General features: G+C 34.7%; 1 pseudogene; it reads left to right on the forward strand.

The window, feature by feature from the left end:
• Nucleotides 1-1,565: 1,565 nt before the first annotated feature.
• LOC116867334 lies at nt 1,566-14,320 on the forward strand (annotated as a pseudogene).
• The last annotated feature ends 508 nt before the right edge of the window (nt 14,321-14,828 follow it).

Below are 14,828 nucleotides of genomic sequence, written 5' to 3' on the forward strand. Positions count from 1 at the left end.
GGGGATAGATAGAATTGTATCTAGCGTTGGCTGGAACTTAAACAGAATGTTAATAAAATTGATAATAATGGCAATCCTTGCATTGTGACTGACCAAGGTTTCTAGAAATGATTAGAAGACTCAGATGACTGACTCACACAAGAAAGAAAGAGAATCAAAAGCTCTGCTTCTTCTAGCACAATTTTATAGCAACAATGTGACCAGGAGAGACAATAGTTACCACATTAATAACAGTTGGCAAGTAAGAAAGGTTTCCTGTGGGTCTTCTATAGTCCTTGTAAATTTTTATTGAGGTACGGTTGGCATATAATATTATATTAGTTTCAGTTGTACAATATAGTGGTTCAACATTTACATACATTACTAAGTGCTCATCCCAATAAACCTAGGTACTATCTGTCACCATACAAAATTGTTACAATAAGAAACATCAAAAGTACTATACATGGTTGAAACTTTGTTATAAAAACAAAATAAAACAAAAAAAATGCCCTTAGTTTGTATTTTTCATACCACAGATCTTATTATGATTCACAGAGCAAAGCTGAAAAGATCATAGTATGGATAGATATCTTCATGCCTGAAAATGAACATAGTTAATATTTTAAAAACCACTGGTCTAGAAAAATGCATGAATCTTTTGCTATTGAGTCCCAAGAAAGGCAGGAGGGAATAAGAAAAAGATAATTAAAATGATTAAAGATACTTCTACACATTTAATTATAAATTTCACTTATGATTTTAAACTCACTGAGAGTATAAAAAGGATAAAAAACTAAGTTGAGTAATGTATTCCTGAATGGTAGTAAAAGGAGAATATCTTTTAGCCTTGAAAGGATTTATTGTGGTACTAATACATTACATATTGAAGGGTAAATACACAGAATTAGATATTTCATGATGAGATTACAGATGCTAAATAGACAGGTTCTAACACGGCCTTAAAAATTCAATAGTGAGATGTACAAAGTAGTTTAGCAGTGGAGTATGGAAATGATATTTTAAGCCCTTTGAAACCAACAATTGGGAGGATTAAATCTTTGCTTTCTTCAAAATATTCTCTGGTACCTTCAGCAAGAGAGAAAACACTGAGATGAGAGGCATCTTTAGTGGGACAATCTAAGCATATCCCCTCATTGTTCCATTCATTTCTGTAAGTTACTGCTTTTGATGGAACAAGAAAGCATATGCTGCCTTATTTAAATTCCACCTTACACTGAGGAACTGGGTTTATATTCCCTACAGAGGGATAATAGAACGGTATTCCAAGTGAGCTCTCCCCATAATGTCTGTAAGTTGGGGAAAAAAGAACCACCCTGTGGTTATACATGCAATAATTCTTATCATACACATTTCTATTTCTTTAATTTATTCACCTGCTCAATTATCTATTCGGCAATTGCTGTGAAGTTCTCGGCATATAGAGTTGACAGTGTTTGGGGTTATCGTATCTTTAGATTCAGGACTACTCTGGAAGAGGTCTACAGTTTAATGTGTCTTGTGACCGCCAAGAAGGAAAGAATAAGGATTCTCTTTCCAGACCTGGCTGAACAGGCAGCACCATCATGGGAGTCCACATCCACCACAACAAGGACCAAGAGGTTCAGCACAAGGAGCCTAAGAGCCATGACATCTACCTGAAACTGTTGATTAAGCTGTGCACAGAGGTTTCGGGCCAGATGAACCAACTCTCACTTTAATTAAGTTGTATTGAAGACATTGCTCCTGAGTCGCACCAACCTGCTACCTCTCTCCCTCTCCCGGATGTTCTGGAAGATGAAGTTGCCTGGCCAGGAAAACAAAACAGCTGTGGTTGTAGGGAGTATAATCAATGATGTGCGTATCCCTGAGGTGCCAAAATTGAAGGTGTACATCCTGCACGTGAGTAGCCGGGCCTGGGGCTGCATCCTCCAAGCTGGAGGCAAGATCCTTCCTTTTGACCAGTTCACCCTGGACTCCCCCAGGGCTGTGGCACCATATTGCTCTCTTGTCCATGCAAGGGTGGACACATATACAAGCATTTCGGCAAGGTCCCAGGAACCCCACACAGCTACATCAAACCCTAGGTGCCATCTGAGGAGTAGAAGTTCATGAGCACCAGAGGCCGCAGGGCCAGCTGGAGCTACAAAAACCAACCCCAGATCCTGCCTTGTTATGAACAAGATTTGAATGCAGAAAGAAAGGGGGGGAGAGAGAGAGAGAGAAAAGAGAAAAGAAAAGAAAGGAAAAGAATAGGGGGGGAAAAAGAAAAGAAAAAAGAAAGAAAAGAAAAGAATGGTAATGAAGATAATGGGCACACTAGGCACAGAAAAGGGAATAACGAACACCACTCAGGAAGGGAATAATTATAAATGGTCTTGGAACCAAAAAGGTCAGGACTTGCAGTTTAGCTGTGCCACGAAATAGCTGTGTGACTGAGGGCACTACCAGCTTACTCCTCTGTAAAGTAGATCTTTACTGACTACTTCCTCATAGGACTGCTGGATGGATTCTGTAGACAGTACAAAGTCCTTAGCAGAATTATTACTGAATATATTTGAAAGCCATTTTTAGCAATGAAGACTGTCCGCAATTTTCATTCATTTTTGCAATAATTTGACTCTTTGCTTATTTTACTCTGACCACCCCAAATGAACCATTGATGCCAAGACTATCAGTGGCATAGCAGGCCAATCAACCATCCCATTTGTGTAGTGTTGTCATTTTTCTCTGTTCAGCAGTTTGATTAATTGCTTGCCTCATTAATCGTAAACTACCTTTACAGTCTTACAAAAATGTTTAAAAAAGAAAAAATGTTTAAGAAGGAAAAAAAATGAAAGTGGCAGGAAAGCATTAGTGATAAGCTGCTAATTTTCATAAAATTATTGTAAATTAGGCAAGTTTGGGAATTATTAGGATTGACAGAGAAGCTGACCTTTAATCTCAAATTGAAGCCTACTCTGCAAATTTGATGTTTTATAGATATTTTAGAAATGTGTCATGAACAGTAGGAAAATACTTGTCATACTGTAAAGAGTTAAAGATTTAATCTTGAGAATGGGAATGTCGTTTTAAAAAGAAGAGGAGGAGCTATCCAGATAGAGGAAATGTGGGTAAAAGCTTAAAGGCATGGGTCATTCACATCACATGTCAACAGAGTTGTGAAATCTCAGTGTAGTGAAAACACAGGAAGCATGCAAGGAAGAGAAGAATATTAGTTTAGAGAGGAAATGGACAAGCTTATATTAAAAAAAAAAAACAACTTGTGCATCAGGCTAAGGAGTTAAAATAATTTAGCTTCATTTGAAGAAATAATAAAATTGGACTATTACATGGCCAGGATTTTACAAAGAAACTTCTATTTGTGTCTATAGGGGAGACAAGAGTAGGGGATAGTTAGATTCATAGGAAGGAAAGGAGGAAGAAATTGTGAAAAGGCATGCTTGGGAGAGTAATTTTAGAATAGTCCAGAAGAAGGGGAAATCTATAAACTGAAAGACTTGATCTGGTTGGGATCTTTATTATGAATCCAAAAGCTAGCATGGCACCTGGTTATTAATTAGCACTAAGTAAATTACAGCATGAATATAGAAAAGAGTTAGAAATAAATTGTTGGGGCTTATCTTTTATCAAATCCAGAAGATATGATCTTTTTACTTTTGCTGTGAACTGAATCTCTTGATTGTATTCCTAGGGCATCCTTCCCCCACAATTAAAGTAAGAAGATGCTATGCATATACATAACAATTATAACTATTATAACCATAACTATGACACATAAATACCCTTGTCTTAAAGCTAAAGTAAATTAAAATCCTTCATTTCAAGCTTATGTGTTTAAGAAACATATTTTTTCAACATCTAAAATATATTTCCTACTTAATATTAACTAACATGTAATGTATTATTTGTTTCTGGGGTACAGATATGTGGTTCATTAGTATTATACCACACCCAGTGCTTGCCGTAACACATACCCTCCCCAATGTCCATTACCCAGCCACCCCACCCAACCCCTTCCAGCAACTCGCAGTTTGTTTCCCAAGACTAAGAGTCTCCTATGGTTTATCGCCTTCTCTGGTTTCATTTTGTTTTATTTTTTCCTCTCTTCCCCTATGATCCTCTGCCTTGTTTCTTAAATTCTGAAAATCAGTGAGCTCATATAATTGTCTTTCTCTGACTGACTTATTTCACTTAGCATAATAGCTAGTTCCATCCACATCATTGCCAATGGCAAGATTTCATTTTTAATGGCTGTATACTAGTCCATTGTGTGTGTATACACACACACACACCACATCTTCTTTATCTGTTCATCTGTCAATGGACATGTGGGTTCTTTCCACAGTTTGGGCTATTGTGAACATTGTTGGTATAAATGTGAGGGTGCAGGTGTCCCTTCAGATCACTGCATTTGTATCTTTGGGGTAAAAATATATTTCCCACTTCCTTAAGTGTATAACTCCTTTGTATTCCACTATTAGATATATTTTTTTAAAGATATACTTCTCAAGATCCCCAAATGGCATAGAAATTAACAAAGCTAATATTTTGGAAATTTCTACACATTGATTCAGCACAATTCTCATTTATCTGTGATTTGGAGCAAGTGATTTAACTTTCCTGAGTTTCATTTCCCTCTTTTACTTTGTTTGAAGTGATACTCTGCTTTCCCAAAGACTAGCTTTATTAATTAGTTAATATATTGGCAAAGATTAATAGTATGTGAAGGTGTAAATTATTATGATTTTATTTTGTTCTTTCTAATTTCATATTTCTAGAATAAAATTTGGCTTGACTAATTTTGGTAATTATAAAATTAAACTTTTTTTTTTAGCTATCATTTATTTAGCTCCCATTATGAGCTGAACACCAAGTTAAGTCTATAAAGGAATTATCTACCAAAAAAATCCAGACAAGCAATACTCTCATTGTATGGATTAGAAAAAATGAGGTAGTAGTGGAATTAATAACCTGTTCAAGGTTACACAACTGTAAATAAAGAGATTTAAGACCTCTGCTCAAAACTAATATATTAAAGTAGCTATTATTAATATTTGATATTCTGTATAAATCATAAATATTAATGGGTCTGCTACCTCTCAGACTGTAAAGGTTAAAGCTTGGCTAATCAATTTAGTTTATTCCTTTAAATCAGATATCATGTAGGTAATAGCCAATCACCCATTTTTTTCATTAAACTTATTAACTGTCTACATATACCCCTGTAAACCTTGTTTAGCCAAATAAGTCCAGTAAAGGAAAATAAGTCTTATTTAGTACAATAAGTTCAGTACCTTTATAGTTTCTTTACTACTTTGAAATCATAAAATAATTTTTATTATTACCAATACTACCTCCATTTCATTGATTCATGCCTATCAACTCATATATTTGTTGAATATTACATGAATGTACATAAATATTATTCATTTTTATCTGAATATGTAATTTTTTTTATTTTGAAGAGTCTAAAAAAGTCCCTGCTCTAGAATTTTAAAGGACTAATGAACTGAAATTTTCACCACTGATGTTTTAGTATATACCTACTACAGTCTTTTATTTTCTTCTGTTGTATCTTTAAATCAAAAGATTTACCCCAATATTATCATTATTAAATAACAAGCCACTTTTCCCCTTTTCTTCTATTTGTTGTTGTTTTTTTTTAATCTCATATATAATGCTTCTTCCTCAAGTTTGATTTCCTCTTAGTTTTGTTTATAGAGTATATTTCACCTACCAGTTTTGGTATTCCAGTTAAGGAAATGTTATCTTTCCATTTTTATTATGCTCAACAGGTCATATTCTCCATCATTTAGAAACATTTCCAGTTAATCTTTTTAATTTCCCATTTACTTTGTAGTTACTTATAGACAATTAAGTCCAGTATGTTAATATTACTTATCACTTATCTTATATTTCATCTTAGCTTGTAGAACTCCCTATTCTCTTCATTGTGCATGTTGAGATTATTTGGGCTAAGCAAAAGATCCTCCCTTAATACCCAATTTAAAGCCAACTTAATGAGCCCTGCCAGTTCTGAACACAACAGGGAGTTTCGTATCCCATCTGGTTAAGTGGAGACTACAATAACTTCCATGATGAGGACATCTGTTTAGAAAAATAAGAGTTCCATAAATCCAAAACTCTCCTTCCTGTACACTAACACACCCATCATTTGTGCTTTATCTTTATTCTCTTCGTGTGTGATACCACGGTCTTCAAGAAGACTCTCTTTTCCTCAACCTCCTTAACTAAACTCCTCGGTACACATAAAAATAAAATAACAAAGTTGAAATCATGTAACAGGTCCAGACTTGCTCTTTTCATCCACAATGTTTGTTTTCATCAAATACATTTAGGAAATGACACAAGTATAGATTTGATGGTGATAATAGAAACGATACTCAACATTTGTACAGTGTTCACTAAGCACTAGAAAGTCCATATGCACTGTTACCTTTAATCCTCACAAAAACCATAAGAAGAAAGTAAATGAGTATCATGATCACGTCTCCAATACTCATTCCATTCCTCATCAATTCTGTAGGAAAGAAAAGGACAATTGTTAAAAATATACTATGAAACTGCAGCAGCAGCAGCAACAACACAACAATAAATAAAACCTACAAAGACAAAACTCCCTGCCTTCCTCCTGAGTTTCCATTCTCTCATTCTCCTGAACCTTGAGTAACAGTGGATTCTGATGTATAACCCAAGAAATCTCCTCATGTTAACGATTTAAATGGCATTGACACAATTTTACAGTGAAAACAAGGTTTGTGCTTTAGTTATATAGATACAGGAACATAATGAATAACGAAAACAATAACACATAACAATAAGAAAGTAACATCTTTAATGTGTTAGGTATTGTAATCGTCACTGAAAACACAAAGAAAACCCACTCCCATGTTTTCAAACAGAACACATAAAGTACCAGAAAGCAATAAGGCCTCTAAAGAAAAAGTAAGTAAAACTACTTATCTCAAGAACCCAACATGCATGAATATTACTCATTAACAAAAGACTCAGTCTCTCTCTCTGACCTATTTACCTCTACGTTACATAGCATTTTAACCTCCAGAAAGCTGTAATGTCTAACATAAAAAAAAAAATTCAAGAATCACCTGCTTATTATAGTGAAAAGTGATTCTTTATAGCAATAGGAAAAAGGCAAACTTTAAAGGAAGATCTACACAGCTAAAATTAAAAAGTAAATGGAGAAACATAATACAGAGGCCAACAAATTATGATAAACCCTAAGGAAAATACTAATCTATAAACACATTGAATGATTAATGGTGGTAGTAATTTCAAGTCATGTAATAGAGCTAAAATTACAACCAGTACATTACATTTAACAATTCAGGGGAGTATACATTTTTAATATATTTCTATTAAAATGACTTCGGTCTTTTTAAGGATTCAGCTTAAAGGTGTTAATCATCCATTATCCAGTAAACTTGGTCATGCTAAATATAAGATCAGTTTATTTTCAAAACTCAAATAATCTTAATAATTGTGAGCAGTCCCCAGTGGTATTATGTACATTTGAAACCTTCACTCCACTTTCCTTCCCCACTGATTGTAAACATTTCCCAGGAAACCCTCATGTGGAACCCAAACTTTTACATCGATGCTCTTAGAAATTTAAATAAGAAGTTTTTCTTTTCTTTTCTTTTTTTTTTGTCCACATCTATGTTCTTTTTCATTATCTTAACCCTTTCACTCTTTCTAGAAAGAGTTAACTCTACTCGCTATTTCTAGTTTTTAATCTACATTTCCATTCTAAGACTACTTCACTCTGGCTTCCAACCTATTTTATAAAAGACATAAAATGCCTTGAAAATTCTTTTCAGTCTTCATCAGACTCCAACAGCAGTACTCCACATGGTTGACCATGTCTTCCTTAAAATCTGCTGTCCCGGGGTGCCTGGGTGGCTCAGTGGGTTAAGCCGCTGCCTTCGGCTCAGGTCATGATCTCAGGTTCCCGGGATCGAGTCCCGCATCGGGCTCTCTGCTCAGCAGGGAGCCTGCTTCCCTCTCTCTCTCTCTCTCTCTGCCTGCCTCTCTGTCTACTTGTGATCCCTCTCTGACAAATAAATAAATAAAATCTTTAAAAAAAAAAAAATCTGCTGTCCCTTTGGCTTTTGAGATACAGATTTCCTCTGTTTTCTGAAAGTAGAGCATTCCCCTGAAACCTTTTGTAAGTGGAAATGGTGTAAAGCAAAGAAGCAATTACCATTAATTTATATGGAAATTTTTAAAATTAAGTTTTTATTTTAATTCCAGTATATTTAACATACAGTGTTATATTAGTTTCAGGTGTACACTACAGTGATTCAACAATTCTGTACATAGGGAAAATTTTTAGCATTCCCAGACACAGTCAACGACCTCTCCCAGGTTTTTTTGATACCTGAGGACACATCTTGCTAATGAAGGCCCAAAATAAATTGAGATAAAGCACAGAGACTCACAGACACAGTTCAAAGCTGTGGTGGCTCGATGCTGAGTGTAGTTCCCAGAGAAGGAGTTTGGTGGGGACACTCTTGCAGCTTGGGGTGTGTGCTGCCTCTGTAATGTCTCACTGCAACACAAATGCTAAATCCTTTTTTTGCTTTCCACCTTTTTTCATAAAAGCAAAAATCCTCTTTGGATTTCTTTCAGTTACCTAAAAGGTACTAACTAATGTAATCTTCTTGTAAAAAGCAAAGCGGTCTAACAAGAGCTTTTGAAAAGCAGATGCCCATATAATTCATGTTTTTTTACCTTCCTGCTGGACTCATCCTCCTCTGCTTGTCTATTGCATGTTAAATTCCTCGAGCCTAAAATCTAATCCATCTCTAACTATCATTCTACATAGACTTTTTCCCCAGATGGTCTGATCCAACTATATAGAGATGATCCATAAAAGTTAAACTCCAAGTCCAGCATCTTTTCTGAGCTTCTGACTCATAAGATTTTCTAAACTGTTTAATATTCCTTGACTAGCTCAAAACCATCACAAATTCAACATAACCAAGACTAAATTCATGACACGTCCACTGCTTCCTTTCTCTAATCAATGAATGACTTCATGATCCATCTAGTTACACAAGCTAAAAAAAACTAGAACTCATTTCTGAGATTTCCCTCTTCTTCAACAGCCTAAACAATCCATTAATAATACACTCTGTTGATCTTACCTACTAAATGTTTCTTGAATCTTTCCATGTCCTTGGTTCCCCCACCAGCTTCTTGGGCCAAGTTGTCATCATCTCTTGCCTTGTCTGTTATAGCCTACTAATTTGTTAACCTATACTATTTGTCTATTCCCATCTGTTTTGGTGTCCTACCAACCCATTCTCCACAAAATAACCAGAGCAATCTATTCTAGAAACAAATCAACTTATATCATATTCCTGCTTAAAATTCTCCTGTAATTTCCCACTGCTCATAGGTAGGCACAACTGAGAATGATCTATAAGGACTTATGGGGTCTGGATTGCTGTCCTACTCCAGTCTTATCTTCAACCATTACCATCCTTCTTCTTGCCTCAGTCATATTAGACGTTTGCTCATTATTGCGTAATGCACCAAGATTGGTTCTGTCAAGTGTTTTTATTAGTACTGTTCTCTCAGACTGATACACTATTTCCTCCCCCTCTTACCTAGCTAAGTCCTATTTAACCTTCAGATGTCAAATCAAGTGTCCCTTTCTTAGGAAAAAGCTTCCTTGGCTTCTCTGAAAATATTAAATCCCCATATATTATAATACTCTATTTTTAAAAGTACTTTCCTTGTTACAATTTAACATTTGTGTGTGCTTATTTAATGTTTATGTCTCCCTCTAGAATGTACACTACCTGAGAATAGGGATTAGAACTATTTTGACTCACTATGTAATCCCACGGTCCAATACAGTGCCTAGAACAGAGTTTCTGTTCAATAATCAATAATCAAGGCTGAATGAATAAATAGATATCTTCAATCTCCTGCTTAGTTGGAATAAATAAATGCTTTTTTTCAGCTTCTACACATGCTTAATTTTCAAAATCTTCTTCCATTTCAGATAATTCACATGTTTTTAGTGTACAACACAAGGATTTGGGGTATACTTATAGAGTGTAATTATTACCACTATGTAACTTCAGAACATTGTGAAGTTTTCTTAGAATATTCTAAAGTGATTTAAGATAGACAATTTTTAAGGAGAAAAAAATCCCTCATAACATTAATTTATTTCAAATATATAAAATAGCATCAGAATATAGATTGACTAAGCTAATGACAAATTTTCTGCTTTTTAAGAAAATCAGTAAAGTGAGTACTTTGGATTTATTGTATTGTAATATCAGCCATGAGAGGCAACACACCCACTATTTTCAAAACCATCATCCTACCATTCTTTTGTATAAATTAGATATGCTAATGAACTCTAAAATTGGTTTCCTTTAGATTTTAAGTCAAGGTGTAAAAACCAACCCATGAGGCATTCATGTGAACCTCATGTCTGATGAATGTGTGAGCGTATACATGACCAAAGTACTAGCAGTTGAAAACTTCCAGAAAAACAAGAAAAAAAAGTTGATGTACATGACCCATAAGTGGGCAGGTTGATTTTAAAATGCTAGACTTCTCAGTGATATTCTTGTTATTTATCAGGTCGCATTCTTCCTGAAACTACAACTTTGAAATCAGTGGTAGCATATTGAGAAATTTGATTCTCTATCATTTAAGTTTGCTCTTTCCAGGATCCAGAAACATTCTCACTTGCCAAAATGGAGATAATCTCCCAAAAAGTAAATATTCAGGAACCTTCAGTTACAGGAATCTTATTTATATCTAAATCCCCATCTTAAGAAATTAAGCCATATACTCTGAATGAGAAATCCTTTTGCATATCTAAACCCAGTGTTTATAAGAATAAGTTCCCTGTCACCCCATTCTTTTACTCAAGACTTTTCTACCAGTTCTGCATCATTCCCTAGGCCCTTTTAAAAGCCAGTATGGAATATGGGTGCTTACCTTTGCAGGGCCACAGACATTTGCATCTATCTGTGCCTTTGGAAAGCTCTGAATCATTGGTTCTCAAATTTGGCTGCACGTTGCCAGCACCTGCAGAAACAGCCATGATTGGTTCCCAGGGTCTCTGGTTTCATTAGCATGGCAAGTTTTCATAACTCTCCTGGTGCTTCTAAGCAGCAGCAAAGTTTGAGAATCACTGCCTTCGACTACTGAGGGAAAAAAGGTAGACCACGCTCATGCTCTGTTACCAATACTAAGAGCTAATTCTGCTCTGTATGCAACACTAAGCACAAGGAGGATATATATTCTAAGTCTCAATATGAGAGACAAAAGCTTCCTGAAGCAACAACAGTCTTTGCCAACCTCTAAGTCTTTGCCAGAGGGACTGATACACTTTCCATTTCAAAATGTTTCTTCCTTGACCTTTTGCTGTCGACCAGATGCTTCATTATTTCTTATTATGAGTTTTACAGAATCAGATGAGTGCTATTTGCATTAGCCTCCATCACTTCCTAGTAAGGGGCAGATTAAAATCCCTATACTACCTTTAGAAGAATTTCTCTGTTGGCACCAGCTATATTCAGGAGACCTTTTAAAAGTAAACAAGAAAACCCTTCCTAATATAATCTCCATGGAGATTATATCAGAGGATGGGATTTGTAGTTGATTGCACTCACGTTACTATTTAAAATAAATGCAAAAGAAGAAAGGCACAAAATATAGAATATTAAGATAAAGTTTAAATATAATATTAAAATAAAAATTTGAATTTTGGAATTCAGTTATGTGACTCATTGAAAAATTTTGCTTGAAACATCAGTTAAAAAAATACTTTTAAGCTGTTGAATTTTAAGTTTTTCCAAAGCATCTTTTTTTTTTTTCCCCTGCCAGCAGAATTCTCTGAGGCAAATTGAGTGAAATATTTCGCTGGAGGGGATACTTTACTTTCAAGAAGCATTCCTTTGCATCATGAAATATATCGAGGGAAGGGAAAAAAAAAATCAAAGACAGTGCTATAATTTGTGGCAGGCAAGAAAAATTAATATTAACATGATCATGAGATCTCTTAATTTTCCTACAGCTTAAGTCATGATTTAAAAATCTATTAATTATTCAGATATTAAAACATGCATCCACATAGTTTTCAATTCTTTTATTTAAATATTCGTTGTTTTTCCCTTTGATGGCATGTCAAGGGAAGAGAATGCCCTTTACTACTTATCTCAGACATCTGCTGCTAAGGAACCTTCTGTTAATTATCCTGACATATCTAACCTGCGAGGATTTTTTTCTTTTTTTTTTATGAGCTGGAGACTAAAAGGTAAAAAGAAAATAAAAGAGGAACTACATTTAAAGCATTCCATAATTGAATGATATATCTAAGTCATTTTCACATTATTGAATTGGTTCAGACAATTCATAGTTTCTTTAACAATTTAAGGTCTAAATATTCAGAACATGTTTCACAAGTAGTTGTGAGGCAAGGGGGTATATTAGATGAATGGATGTTCTTTTTGTGTTCGAGGAGCTCTGTCTAATAGATTGTGTGTATGATTTTTTTTTCTTTTTTTGCCACAGTTAGTACCTTATGCCCTTAATAGTGTCTTGTGTTGTTATTGTTAAGGAGGTTCTTGCCTGAAGGAAAAGAGAAGATTTATTCCTATGAGATTTTTCTAAGATATTGTGTGGATTGTAGATAGCATAGTTTTACATTTATTGAAATTGTCTTTCCCCTTGGGTCTTAAGAAAATGTGCCTAAAGCTATTATCGTATCTATCGACTCAGTGGGATTTCATGGATGCGGCTCTTTGTCCCAAGTGGTTCAAAAATGACCTTTATGAGCCAAAGTTCAAGCTGAGTGAAGGCTCTAAGATGGAGATTAGAGACCTGTCAGTTGTCTGAAAGGATAAAAGTGTAAAATCATATGTGACGCTCAGTTCAGTCACATCAAACACTAAGAAATGTTTACTGAATGAACTACACCATCTCTAATCATACTTTTCCCTTAAGTATCCACGTTATCATGGGCCCCAAAACCGAGAGAGGTTGCAAACGAAGAGCTCTAATAAGTATGCACCAATTACAGCAGGCATGTGCTTGCACCTTAATTTCGCACAGCAATTATTTTTACTGTTCAAATGAATTTGACTTGTTGTTAGAAACTCTCCATCCCATTCTCCCACTTCTTTTAATTAACTTTTCAAAATTAGGAGAGAAAAATCTGAGACATCACAATACCTATTAAATATGGTAGGGTAAGCAAAGGCAAAATATGTGTTTACGAGAGCACAATATGGAAAACTTCTCAACCGTGGTGCTTTGCAAGAAGTTCCCTTGGCACATAGTTCTATAAATCTAATTCCTGGTAGTAAGAAGAGGGACATCAGTGACAAATGCAAAGTAGACAACTGTGAAAGTATGACTTGCAATCTCTGGAGGTCAGATACTATTCTCCAGCTGCAGACACCATTCCCAGTGAAAATGAATTAAGCTGGAGTGGAGATCCTCGGTAGCAGTACGTCCCTCCCTACCTACCAACCCCTCGTGACACTGCCACGGTCTTTTAATCTGCCATATTTTGGTTGTAGTTTTTTATTCTCTGAAGAGCTGAACACATATTACATGCCTCATTGATGCATCATTTGGAAAAAAATTAGCTCTTATCATCTTGTTATATTAATAAGAAGCAATATTATAGGCATTTAGCTACCTGAGACTTACTTGTCTTTGTTGGAAAAATAATAAATTAAATTAGTGAACTCTTTGGAATAGTAATCTAACTACTGAAAAGACAATACTAAGAGGAAAAAAAATGTTAAACACATAAAGCTGGACCCTGGAAGTCCTATTATTTAAATAGCTGCATATTATTATTAGTTACTCAAAATAGTTTTACTGTAATATTGTACATTATCTGTTTGGAGGTCCAAATATTTTAATGCATTGTTCTCCCCATGAAATAGCTATCAGATTATAATTGGATTCAGTATTGCCTTAAAGCACATGTGTTTCCTTTAACATTTATCTTTAAACAGATTTCTACCTTATTATTAGTTCCTTTTTTTAATGCTTACACAGAGAACTGATTTCCCTAAGTTATAATTTAAATAACTCTTGGTCTTCACTAATTCCAAATTGTGTAACATCATAAAATAATCTAATTAAAAAAAGCAAAGGCCTCTACTTTACATAATGTATTCAACAACCAACAACTAAAAACTCCTGTGATTTTTTTTTTTATCTGTAAGGGAATTATATAGACAAGAGCTTAATTAAAGTTGATCTCTCTCTATTTTATATCTTTACAGATAGAGACCTGGAAGAATAATGTTTAAAATTTCTCAAACTAACATATCTATCTCCACCACTTTGAAATAGTTCTATTTTTTAAATGGAAGAAAGGCAATTTAAAATTATCTTTTGTTATCCAAAACTGAATCATGAACACCATTTTAATAATATCTAGAGTGCTTACGCTATTTAGAGCATCTTTGTATCTCCCATTAAAGTGTAAATTTGTGAGTTATGACTTCCTGTCTTTCAAAAAGGCTATGGATTTTTATAAAATATGGACTCCCCCTAAGGGTCAAGAGAATTATCATCAAAAATGAATTTTTAAAAATATGTAATAAATATTTGCATTTTTTTTTCTGTTTTATCAAACTATAAAGTTACAACTTGAGGATCTTATTACAAATTCTTATAGCCTAATGATTGGTGGAAAATCCCCTGCTGCTTCTGGCAGCAGAAGAGGAAAAGTGCCCGTTCTGAAATATGCCCAGAATGTTCTGTTCTTAACAAGGCCTGCCCTTAAGGTAAACTATTTTACCAGAGCC

Source organism: Lontra canadensis, unplaced genomic scaffold, assembly GCF_010015895.1.
Source record: "Lontra canadensis isolate GAN:19392208 unplaced genomic scaffold, GSC_riverotter_1.0 scaffold1, whole genome shotgun sequence".
Taxonomy (NCBI): Eukaryota; Metazoa; Chordata; class Mammalia; order Carnivora; family Mustelidae; genus Lontra; species Lontra canadensis.